The sequence below is a fragment of the Sceloporus undulatus genome, chromosome 5 (genome assembly GCF_019175285.1).
Source record: "Sceloporus undulatus isolate JIND9_A2432 ecotype Alabama chromosome 5, SceUnd_v1.1, whole genome shotgun sequence".
In the NCBI taxonomy this organism is placed as follows: Eukaryota; Metazoa; Chordata; class Lepidosauria; order Squamata; family Phrynosomatidae; genus Sceloporus; species Sceloporus undulatus.
Window position 1 is genome coordinate 169,749,147 of NC_056526.1, and position 13,681 is coordinate 169,762,827.

General features: G+C 41.3%; 1 protein-coding gene across 1 annotated transcript in view; it reads right to left on the reverse strand.

Moving 5' to 3' along the window:
* The window catches only part of BANK1 (B cell scaffold protein with ankyrin repeats 1), a 265,494-nt gene that overhangs the window by 231,171 nt on the left and 20,642 nt on the right, over positions 1 to 13,681 (reverse strand). The window lies entirely within an intron of this gene.

A 13,681-nucleotide genomic window follows, 5' to 3' on the forward strand; every position in this document is an offset into this window, starting at 1 on the left:
CAGTTGCACTCTCAATTGCAATCTACATGGTCCTGGCAACTGTTAAACTTTATAAAGAGCTGTGGCCTCCCTGTAGCTTGTACTATGAATGATCAAGCAAGAAAGGGTGCAAGACAGAGAATTTTGGACATTGCGGCTCAAGAAGACATAGCCACACTCAGTAGGGTAGGCAATTTAAAATGGTTGAGCCAATACAAACGGTCCTTTCAAATGCCATCTTATCTAAAAATACAGATCCCTAAACATCTCAGAGAGGCATTTACCCGAGCAAGATTCGACCAACTTGATACCATGGTAAGACATGGAAGATTCCAGGGTATCCCTTATAACGAACGAATTTGTATTTGTGGGGATCATGAAATTGAGGATCTAGCACACATTTTGTTTAGTTGTAATTTGTACCAAGCAGAAAGGGATCAATATCTTCATCCCTATATTAAACGAACAATATACTGGGAGACCCACATCAGAACATCATACTTTATGAGTGGACAAGATTCAAAAATCTCTATTGCTACAGCTCGGTTCCTTCATAAAGCATCGCTGTTGAGATCTAGATATGTTGGAATGATTGGTGTTAATTGTAAGGGGGATGAACAGATTTGATGTATGTCGACGGATATTTTATGTTACTTTTGCCTCCCATTTCAATTCCAATTTTAATTCTGTTTTATTCCCTATGGTAACTATCTTACATACTATTGTTTAATTGTTAACTATTTTATTTTATCTGTTTACTAGTATATCCTTTAGCACATATTGTATATCTTTTAGATATACATAAGCTGTAGACAAGTAGTGCATGTTCTGGTTCTGGTGCACGTTTAGGTTATGCATATGTATTTATATTGTATGGAGGTTTATTGCACCTAGTGCACTGTATTTACATTTTATATATAGCTGTGTGATACTGCTTTTTATTATGTTACTAGTATTTTGAAACGGCCCTTGGGCTACTCAATAAATTGTATTGATTGTATTGTAAAGGCTAAAAAGTTATATTTGAAATGAGCATTTGTGGATGGCAGTTAACGTCATGTGATGTCCACCTTTAGGGTACCACATGATTAAGTGGTACATCAAGTAAAAAGATGTCCATTAAATGCAATGCAAACCCACATAAATGTGGAATAATCAAAGAGTGTGGTGGCAGTGGCAACTTCTGAAAGAAACTGTATTGTTCTGTCTTGCTAGACAAGGTGTAATTGTTTGTATATTACATAATTTTAGAGTGTCAAAATTTGGATATAAATGTAGACAGAGAACATTTCAGAAAACTTAGGAAGCACTGCTAAAAAATTCCAGCTACATAACCATGAAATCTTATACAGTGAGCAGAAATGATATGCACTGACAATTAAGACTGCAAACGTATGCACTTAATAAACCATGTTAGTGAGATGCACTTTTGAGCAGACAGGCATAGAAGTGCAGAGTTACTTTTATTTGTTTGGAATCAAATATCCCTACTCACCCTATTTCTGAAGTCATGGGAAGGTTCATGACAAATATTTTGTTTATTTGGGAAGTCGGAATTTCAAAGTTATTTCACCAGTTCATTTTTACAACACACAAGTAAAAACCATAATGCAGGGGTTGTTGCAAATGTTTTGCACAAGACTGGCTGAAATGAAGTACTGAATAATATGAGTTAAAGAGAGAGGTGCTGTTGTGTGTCTTCAGATGATGGTGATCCCAAGGCGATCCTATCATGGGGTTTTCTTGGCAAGATTTGTTTGGAGAGAATTTGCCATTACCTCCCTCTGAAGTTAAGGGAGTATGACTTGTCCAAGGCCACCCAGTGGGTTTCCATTGCCAAACAGGGATTCAAATCCTGATCTCCAGAGTGCAACACTCAAACCACAACACCATGGCTATAAAATTCAAAGCATCAGCACAATATCCAATGAAATTAATCACTGTGACAGTAAATGTATGTAACAGACAGTGGGCTAATATTTTATTATTGAGATACATAAAGTGCAATTTGAGATTAATTCTTTGGGTGTGAAGTATAGCAGGAGATATTTGTCAGTAGCATGCCAAAGAAAGCAACTCCAGACAGAAGGGTTTCCTTTCTGTTAGACTATCATTCTCAGCAGGAGTACCTTAAAACGGGGGATTGGACCATATATTTTTCTATTTAGTTTCCAGCTTAGAACACAGTCTGAGCATCATTAGAAACTACTAATGAGTTCAGGTGTTTGAATCTTACAAAAAAGGATGTGCATTTATGCACCATTATTCAAAATGCGACTCCCACAGGGCACATCCTGTATGCATCAGCTATGGCAAAAAGAGAGCAACTATGAGCTGGGGTTATGGGACAGCACAGTGAGATATAGCTTTATTTTTCATTTACATTTTAAAAATCATGCTGATGAAGTCCATAGAAGTGTCTGAATAAGATAAAATGTCCCAAGCCTGCAGTTATTTCACTATTATGACTGTGATATGTTTAGCTTTACTGTAGTTTGAATGCCATTTTGGAAAGAGATAATGGTTTTTATGCAATTCTGCATAATATAAAGAAAGATGGTTTTCACAGATCAGAAATTGATACCCATGGAAAGTTGTCTGTGGTGGTGGTCAGAGAAAGGGGTGGTTGTGTTAGGTCCTGGCTCCAGTAGAGTGGTCCCTTTGGGGGTAAACTCAGTGGAACTTAAATCTTGCAGATTCAATTTACATTGTCAGAACTACAACATGGAAAAAGGTGCTATTTTGGATCATAATGCCCAGAGTCCCACAGCTAACACAGACCATAGCCATGCTTGCTGAAGGATTCTGGGATCTGAAGTCCAAAAATAACTTTTAGAAGCTCTGCAGCAGGGCAGAATGAAGCAGAAAAATGGACTGAGGCAAATCGCTATCCACAATGTACACATAAATTGCTATAAAATTTACAGCAGGAATGGTGGGCAGCGGTTCCCATGTCACTTAGGTAGTGAAAATACTCCAAATTTTAGTCCAAACATTAAAGAACTATTGCAAAGTGGTGAGCCTGTTTGGGGAATATGGTTCAGCCCCTTCAATGGCTTCATTAAATTTCCAGCTGAAGCCCAGAACAGATTCACTGCCTCACTGACCAAGTTGCTACTGGTAGTCATTAAAGAAACAGGATGAAACGCTTAATGGCAGGCAGAACATCATGAAAGCTCTCCCCCATCCTCAGGACCTCCTAGCCAGATGTTAATGATACATTTTTGATTGCCTATCAAATGTGACTATTTGTTGAGTCCAACAAAATTTTCTCAAGTTGCCACAACAGAATGTTCTATTGCTGCATGACTGGCTCATCCAGGTTAGGAGGAAAGACTCATGATTTATCACACTAATTTGACTCTGGGTACTTAGCCTTGCTGCATCCAGACATGTCTCTCTCTCTCTCACACACACACACACACTCATATATTTTGGCCCGTTATAGATGGGCCTAAAAGTGTGTGCTCCGCGCGTGCTAGGGATAGAAAGGAGCGTCCTTTCTGGACGCTCCCAACCCGAGCACGCGCAGAGTGCACACAAAATGGTGGTGGCCATTCCACAAGACCACCGCCATTACGATATCACAACCGCACCGCCTCCAAACGAGGCGGCGCAGACATGACGTCCTTGCGCCAAGTGAGGGCGCTTAGAGCGCCCTTTATGCAGCGTAAGAAGGAGCTCTGAAACGGAGCTCCTTCTGGAGTTTGCGTCGCTGGTGTAGCCTTCAGACAGCTGTGCCAGCAATGCAGAGGAGAAAGGGGCCAAGCGGCCCCTTTCGCCTCCTCCCCGCTGCCGTGGGGTGTCCTTGGGGCTTGAAGCCCCAAGGACACCCCTTTCCAGGCCGCGGGGAAGCAGTCTTTTGCCACTTCCCCACGGACTGGAAAGCGACGGATCGGGGCCTTGGAGGCTGCCGGTCTGGCAGCTGAGGCCCCAATACAGCGGGGAAATGGGCAGGTGCAGGCCACCCGAAATGGGCGGTCTGTAACCCGCCATAGTTTCATCCTTTTTGTGCTCAGTTGAAGTGTGGTGTGAATGGGATTCCCTTCACCCATGGACATATATTGGGGGAAAGAAGAGAGGAAGCTCTGGACCAAAGGTGAGATCCCAGTTCAATCATCCAGATGTTCAGGGGGAACTATGGAATCAGATATAAGGGTTAACCCCTACCTGTGCTGGAATTTCCCAGGATTTTTTTAAAGCTCTCCTCCTGACTTGGGTTGCCAAAAATGTATTGTAGCTGGTCTTGGATTTTTACAGGGAATACACCAGGACAGGAAGTACATCATTTAAATTTAAAACACATACACTACAGGTATAATGCATGTCATATTCGAAACCTTTTCATCTGCCCATATGAATTCTTATTCACCTTGTAACTCATCCCAGGGGAGCTAGTAGAATTAAAACACTAAAAGAGGGATAGACAACATTTTTATCTCCAAGAGTCATGTGCTAAGATATGCATATGTAGAGATACATGCATTTAGAGACATACAAACACATGTATTTGCTCACTTTTTCTGTCCATCCCAGCATAGGGGATGTTTAAATCTACCATTTCTCCATGTTGATGCCATCACACATTTCTCAGCACCAATCAACTGAGGATGGGAAGAACATTTTTTCAGTGCATAAGAAAACAAACAAGATGAATGCTTTCCATTGTGTTCTACACCATCTACTACTCAGCTGATCTGGTAAAACATGGTCCCTATAGTTATGGTCTGCTCAGGAGATTGCCATGGTCCACATATTGCCCATGGACTGTCCACATCTGCACTAAAATAAAAGGCTATAATTTTGGCCTACAATGGCCAAAATGCCCACTGATTATTCCCTTTTTAAGATGAGTGCCTGCAAGTTATCATTTCACCACTAAACCACTGAGCTCACACCCCAGTAATGTCATCTGCACTTCTCAAAAAAACTACTCTTAAGTGCATCAAATATTGCAGCAGCCTGGTCCCCCACTGGAAGGTTGAAGCTAGATGAATGGTATCTCGATTGCAAGGTGACAACCACAGATAAACTTTCATCTTACCTGAAAACTCTTTCTAAACTTTTCTCTCCTCCTCCTCACTACTCATTTCTACACTGTTAGAAACAATGACACTTTAAAGGTTTCAGCTCTGTCTCTTGGCATGCTAGGAATATCCTTTTAGAAAAATAAATAAATAAATAAATAAATAAATGATGAGCATTTCATAGTTGCACGAGAGCCAACAGATTTTGTACTGTAACCCAAATGCAGAAATTCATGCCATTCCTCCAGCTCTGTCAGTTCCTTTAACCCAGGGTTAGATGCAGGTTGGAGGGAGGGAGGAATCTTCAAGAAAGTGCCAGGTAAGAGGCTCTTGTCCTCTATTCTCATATAAGTCACTCTAATGCTAGTGCCATTCTGTAACCTTTGGGAAGGTCTACTAGACACCAGCAGTATAACAGAAGGGAGGTGGATAAGAAAAGACAAATAATAACAGAGGTGTGGAAGCAACCAACAATGATGACACTGTAAGAAGAGCAACAAGCCCTAAATAAAACCTAATAGATCTTTGGAAGTCTAGCTGCACTCATGAGCAGCAGCACACTTGGATAACCACATAATTATAACTGTCAATTAAACTAAAGTTATTTATTCAGGGTGTTATTACAGTTGGGGTACAATGGGAGGAAAAATTCTTCAATAGTTTGTCAGAGTTGGGGCTCAGTTTAACAATAGAAAATCATTTTTCTTCTCCATAGTAAGGCCTCCTTCTCCTCCTTTTTGTTGCTGCTGCTATTCGACTTCAAGTCAGTTTTGACTAATGGTGACCTCAAGACAATTCTGTCATCGGGGTTTCTTGACAAGACTTGTTCATAGAAATTTTCCCCTTTCCTTCCTCTGTGGCTGATAGGGATTTCCTGCATGCACATTCTTCCCTCCCTCCCTCTCATTCAACTAACCATGGTGCGTTCCAGACGCGCAAAAAGTACATACTAGGTATGTACTAAGGTTAGGAAAGGATGTCCTTTCCGGATGCCCTAACCCTAGTATGTACCTAGTACTTACAAAATGGTGGCGCCCTATACACATGGGCGCTGCCATTTTGACGTGCCAGACACTTAGTGTCCACATGTCCCCCTGCACTTGCGATGTCACGAGTGTGTCATTTGCGCACTTGTGCGTTGCAACTGCGACGCAAAAAGAAGCAGCTTTTTGCGACTTCTTTTTCCACCGCCGGGAAGCCTCCCCATTTGGAGGCTGAGGCTTCCCGGCGGCGGAAACGGAGGCAGCGGCAGACCATCCTTTTTGGGCAGTCTGTAAACCGCCCATGTAACTTAGATCATTCCCTCTTTGGGACTAACTGACATTCTTTTTAAAGATTTCCAACTGAACTGTTGGTTTTCCTCCTCTCTCAACTTTTTTTGGAAAGATGGTGACATAAAGATTTCTTTTCCACCTGAACTATTCACTAACTAGGTTAGATTATAGCTGTCATGGGCCAGCAGCTGCAGGACTGGGACCTGGAGGAAGAGTCCAATGAGGAGGCTGAGGAAAGGACCCAGGCAAGTCTTCCAAACAGGGAACAGCCTGCAGCTCTCCCTGTTGCAGAGCAGCCAGCCCTCCCTGCTGAAGAGCTTCAGCCAGCTCATCCTGTGGAATTGCAGCAAGACTCACCTGCTGATGAGACAGAGGCCACAGCTGGGGTCTTGTCCTCAACCAAGGAACATAAGGATCCAACAAACAAGAGTTAAAAATGCTCAGCCAGGCTGCAGGCTAAGCAGCAAGCTCTGATTAGAAGCAGCTGGTGTTAGCCTATTTAAGAGCTGAGTTTACCTAAGGAGTTGCTGGAAGCAACTTGTTTGTTTCTAGGCCAGCATTCCTGTTATCTGTTTCTAGACTTCTGCCTTCCTACTTCAGACATCCAGGCTTCTTTGACCTTTAGATCATGTTGACCATGATTCCTGATGCCTCCTTTGACTCAGACTGCTTGACCAATGCCTTCCTCTCAACTGACTTTCATAGGCAAGGACATTTTTTGAGCTGTTTGTAATTCATTGCCTCTGCCTGCATTATCAGCTGGGGGTGAGTGCTTTGGTGAACCAGGACAATAGTAAATATAGATCAAGCCATTAATAAACTTTTATTTTAAACTACAAACTATATGTTTTCTTGTTTTTGGAGTCAGTTCTTAGGAAAGCATAGTTAGACAAGAGCACATTTCTGTTACGCTGCTAATTTTTAAAGCTAAACTCTAACAGGCTTGGCTTTGATATTTTGATATCAAGCCTTAGGAAACTTAAATTGCTCCACAGATGACCTAGGAGGGACACAGGGGGGACAAACCAGGCCCATGTTTTAGACCTAGGCCCCATTCACACTATGGAAATAAATTGGTGTGGAACCAGTTTATTTCCATGAAGTTCACACTTGATCTGACTGAACTTGTTGCAGTTTGTGGGGGGTAGCAGCCGAAAAGCTCACTTAAACTGGTGTATTTGGCACCAGACCCCTTAGTGGTTCTTTTTTAAAGAGCCGCAATGATCTGCATCTTCGGTAGTGTGACCACACTACCAAATCAATTGGAATCACACTACATCGTTTCCAGAAATGGAGGCACCTAAATTGACACGGTGGTAAATGCGAATGGCAAAAGGGTTAAAATGGCATAGTGAGATTCAATCGCAGTAAACATAGTGGGAACACTGAATTGATTCTGAATGGATGTAGAGATGGAAATCTTTTCATAGCACTATTCCAAATCACAATGTAGGGAATGGTGATTACCAACTACACAAAAATAGTCATAGAGAAACTTCAGCGGAAAGTCTTGAAATGATCTTATTTCTAGAACGTTTCATAAAGAAAATTCTCAGAGTACTTTTCTAAGAAAATAATCATTTGAAAAAATGTCTCAGATCTAATACAGAAGAAACAAACCTAGTAATGTGGAAGTACAACTCTAGATAGATTTTAGATTGTAAGCCTGAAGGCAGGGAACCGTCTATTATCCCCTCTGTTGTAAGCCACCTGGATTCCCGGTGATTGGGTGGCATATAAATAAATCCTATTATTATTATTATTTATATGTATAGTGCTGTCCTAGAGAAGGTGCTAGGCTAGCTAATGAGAAATGCCATACCACAAGCATTCTGGATCATACCCCAAATGTCTATCTTGCTTAACATCCTAACTTCAAAGCCTAAGTTAAGAACATTTTTCCAGCACTAGAAAACACTATATTCCCTCATAATTCCATTACTTCAAAACCTGTACAGATGTATCTTCAGATATTTCAAGACTGCTTAATTTTCAATTTACACTTTAGCAAACCAACATGCATAATCTCATACCCTCAAATGTCTCACTTTGGCAGGTACAGTCCAGATTAACCCTCTATCATTCCATGTTTTTCAGTTGATTTTTAAGAAGTTCTAGTTTCTTTCTATTCCTCCCACTGTCACTTTTCACCATCAGTTAACTTCAATGGATGCAAATTGAGTTCAAAGTACAAAAGTAGTTTGCACTCATCTCAGCTGGGGGAAGAAAAGGGTCTAGTCCTTTCAAGTAGGCTCAGACAAAAGCAAACCGCATCAGCCTTTCCTAACTTGCATGTTCTTTTTCATTAATGAATTTTGCCAGTTTGGCCACACTCTGTTGTTGCTTGGCTACACATGTCCTTTTTTCATCTTTGAAATCATGGAGGGTATATAATCTCAGCTCTGAATTCTTTTGTTTTTAAGCAAACATTGCAATTGTATATTTGGCTAAGAAGCAAAAATACTGTTAGAAAGCTTAATGAATTAATGACTACAACAGTGTGTGGTCAACAACTCAGTTGAGAGGTTTTTTTTGGTATGGTTTTGTTTTGTTTTGGCTTGAACAGCATCCAGCTTCATTACAGAATTCTATTGCAATGCAAAACTATGAATCAGATTATTGTTATATTGTTTATCAGAATTAGGTCTCATAAATCTCTATCACCTTGATTAGTGTACCATTAATGGGTATTCTTCATCACTCCCAAGTCCCAACAGATCAATTCCTTTCACATCTGCCTATGTAGTTTATTTCCCCAAAGGATTCCAGAGATCATATTGTTTTTCCATTTTCCAACTTGCATGTTGGCCTTTTTTTACTTCCTCCAGGCATTCACAATCTCTTTCTTCAATCATTCAGCATTGATTGCTGGCTCTGTTGCATTCCTCATCTGTCTTGGATATATTGGATATATTGTTTACTTTCTTGCCATTTGTCTTGTCAGGAGTTCTTTGCAGTACTGCCTTTTCATTTAGGTGTTGTACTTTTGATACAGTTAGCTTTCATTCCTGATCTGAGAAGTCAACATTATGCTGCCTTCCAATTTTTATTTTATATCCCAGGTACTTAAATCTATGCTATTTTTTGTCAGTCTTTGCTTTTCCTTCTTCCCTAAACCTAAGGTAGTTCATGGACTCTTTACATCATTTCCCAGTTAATAAGTCATGCATGCCTCTGATTCCCATATTAAAGCTGGTACAGTGTCATAACCAAAACTAAATTTCCTCATTTCATTCATTCAATCTCTCACATAAAACAGAATAAAATGAAAATAAAGCTGAGAGCTGAGGTATCCTCCTCTTGAAATCCCTATAGACCACCCCTCTCTGTCAGCACTCCCCAATACGTCAATTTGCAGCCCTATACTCACGAAAATGGCAACTGGAAGGGATGCAACTTCTTGTCACCATTTTGGCTGACGTATGGCCCCAAGCAAGTATTTTTTAATGTGGAATCCAATAGGATTAGATGGCATGGGAAGGCATTTCTCAATGTTTTTATGCATTTTGGGGTCTTTTGGCATGGTTTTTAGATGAAAATCAAACTAGGTGGTACCCAAAAAAAATTAAGGTATGGTGAAGAAACAGAAAAGGCCATGAGGTCTATAGTGATAAGAATGCAAATTTTGAAACAAAGTTATTAGTTCCTACATAAAGGGGGATAGTGATTGTTGGGGAAATGACTTTGCGTCTACTTACCTGCTATTTGGTTAATATATGCCTGAATCTTATTAATTAGTCCCAACTCAAGTAGACCTAATCGATCTGTTGTTGAATGCTGAGTCAACCCATAAATGAATTCCATTGATTCAAAAGATTTATTCGAGTTGAGACTAACAATAGGATTTAGACCAGAGGTTCCCTTCAAAGAGGCTACTATGACTACAAATGTCATAATATCATAGAATCATAGAATTGTAGAGTTGGAAGAGACCACTAGGGCTATCCAGTCCAACCCCCTGCCATGCAGGAAATCCAAATCAAAGCATCCCCAACAGATGGCCATCCAGCCTCTGTTTAAAGACCTCCAATCACCCTCCGAGGGAGTGCATTCCACTGTCGAACAGCCCTTACTGTCAGGAAGTTCCTCCTAATGTTCAGGTGGAATCTCTTTTCCTGTAGCTTGCATCCATTGTTCCGGGTTCTGTTCTCTGGAGCAGCAGAAAACAAGCTTGCTCCCTCCTCAACATGACATCCCTTCAAATATTTAAACAGGGCTATCATATAACCTCTTAACCTTCTTTTCTCCAGGCTAAACATCCTCAGCTCCCTAAATCGTTCCTCATAGGACATGGTTTCCAGACCGTTCACCATTTTAGTCACCCTCCTTTTGACATGCTCCAGTTTCTCAATGTCCTTGCTGAATTGTGGCACCCAGAACTGGACACAATATTCCAGGTGGGGCCTGACCAAAGCAGAATACAGTGGCACTATTACTTCTCTTGATCTAGACACTATACTTTTATTGATGCAGCCTAAAATTGCATTGGCCTTTTTAGCTGCTGCATCACACTATTCACACATGTTCAACTTGTGGTCTACTTGGACTCCTAGATCCCTTTCACACGTAGTTTCATTCAGCCAGGTGTCCCCAATCCTATATTTGTGCATTTTATTTTTCCGCCCTAAGTGCAATACCTTACATTTCTCCGTGTTGAATTTCATTTTGTTAGCTGTGGCCCAGCTTTCTAGTCTATTCAGGTCATTTTGAATTTTGATCCTATCCTCTGGGGTATTAGCTATTCCTCCTAATTTGGTGCCATCTGCAAATTTGATAAGTTTGCTCCCAATTCTGTCATCCAGGTCATTGATAAAGATGTTGAATAGCACTGGGCCCAGGACAGAGCCCTGTGGGACCCCACTGGTCACTTCCCTCCAGGATAATATGTCAGAGAACCAAAAAGATAACTATGGCGGGATACACACCGCCATATAGTACGTACTGTATACGTACTAGGGTTAGGAAGGGGCGGTGCTTCCGCACCCCCCTAACCCTAGTACGTATACAGTACGTACAAGATGGCGGCGCCCCTTCCACACGGGCACCGCCATCTTTATGTACTGGACACATAGCGTCCAGACGTGTCGCGGCGCTTATGACGTCGCGAATGCGCCTGCGGCGCCTCGCGATGTCATAGATGCGCTGCAGAAAGAAGCTCCGAAATGGAGCTTCTTTTTTGCTCCGCGCGGGAGTCGCGCGGTTTGGCTGCTGCAGCTCCCACACGGAGCAAATGGCGGCGGGGGAGCGCTGCAAAGCGGCGGTTTGTATCCCGCCTATTTTTATTTCCCATGGTAGTCAGTGACAAGCACTAAGCTTTGGATTTTCAGGACCCAAGCTGAAATAGACCAGCTCTGAATCAGTTGAGCAGAAATGGCCTACTTTTTGAAGTGACAAAGCAGGATCCAAATAAAATCTTTGGTTTATTGTACCTTTCCATAGTTTAGCTATCAACACTGATTATTTTTAGTAATGAATTGTCTATTCTGAATGCGATATTGCATACAAAAGGTCTAGAAATACAATAACACTCATATTTCTGACCAGTGGAAAAATAATGTACTTCTCTTTGTTTAGATGATTACACTCCCTTACAGGATTTGTCTAAGGAAACATCCTTAAAAGCTACTGTCTGCAGTGTGTATGTCATCATCCATAGCTTTCTACCACTAGATGGAGCAGTAGAGGCATTATATTGCAAAGAGAACCATCTCAGCATGTTCCTACCTTCCCCCAATCCTCTGTAAAGCAGCATTTCCCTTTCTTTGGATCACCCTGTCCATTACGAGAAACAAGGAGATGTGCAAGTTTTGCCAGCCCAAAGAAGTGGGAGGATTGGGGTGTTTGCACTTCTCACTTGAATCTATGCATATATTCATGACAGTGAGGGAGGGAGAGCTGAGCGATTAGCTTGCTCTTTCTTTCTGATAGCCCCAGGAGGAATGTGTGGGTGGTGGAAGCGTGGGTAGATGAATGCAGGCATGTTGCCCCGTACTGTTCCATATTCTGAAAACATCCATTCTCCCCTTTTTAATTCTGACAAGATGCAAATGAAAGAACCGCAGAAGCCTGAAAGCCTTCTTAGCACTGTCTTATTGATGCTGGAGAATTCAAGATATACCCTGCTGAAAAAATTGGGGGGCAGGTGTCAGACTGTGGCTCATTTACTTCCTCAGTCTTTTGGAATGCAACAAAAAACATAGGAAGTGGAGCTGGGGTATAACCTTCAGCAACGAGCCTTGCTGAAAGAAAGAAACAAAAACGTTTAAGCCTGTAATTGTATACTGTATATGGTTACCTAGATGTAAATCTCGTGAATTTAGTATGTCTTGCTTTTGAGTACACAATTGCTTTGTTAATCCGTGGTTTCACAGGGTGGGGGAGATCAGAGAACAGAAGGTGAAACTGCCATGTTTCCAGGGGGAAATATTGAACCGTTAATGAGTTTCCTTATTATACAGAATACGTTTAACATTTTTATCCAAAATGATTCAGTATTGTAGGATCAATAATGCTAAGGTTTTGAAAAAAGGGTTTATTTCCTTGATGTCCTCTGTATGAGTCTGAATACAACCATCACCTAACTACAACTACCATTTGGAGGGCCCTGGATGGGGAAGGTTGTAGTGTAGTATTGATTTCTTGGTTCATGGTAGTGTGAAATAGGAAGCTGCATAAGAAAGGCACACACATTTACTGATCTCAGAGGATCTATGGCAAATGCAGCAGCTGTGATGTATGTAAAGAAATCTGCATGACCCTATCTGAATGGTACACAGCTTGGCCAGAGCTGGAGTGCAGTGAAGGTATGGGAAAGATTCTGAAAGAGAAGATTTCAGAATCCTGTTCTTCTGTGTAGACTCAGGCAAAAGCAAACAGTTGCAGCCTCCCCTTATTATGTGTTCTTTCTCATTAATAACTTTTGCTATCTCGACCATGCTCTGATGGTGCTTAGCTATATGTCCTGCTTTTTATCTGCAAAATGTTGGAAGGTATGGGCTCTGTGGAAAAAGTATTGGCATTCTTGGTCTCCAGTTTGATCAACAAATAATCTATGATCTGAAGATTGAGGTGAATTGTGGCTGAGCCAAGGAGCAGCTTTACCATAAGGTAAAGCTGCCCAAAGCAGCAGATGATGGAGGAAGAATAGCAGTGAGATGTTGGATGCTATGTAGCCTGCCTTGTTGGCCATGAAACGAATCTACTGTCCTTAAGTTTGGTGGGAAATGATATCCCAGCACCATTGTTGAAGTAATATTCAGCTAGCCCTATAGTGAACCTCTGTGCTATTTTATCATTCTACAGAGGGAACAAAATGCCTCACGCCTGGGTCAACTCTGTAATGTATGAAGAAACTTACATTCTGAGATGCTAAACACCAAAGAGATATTTATACCATGAATG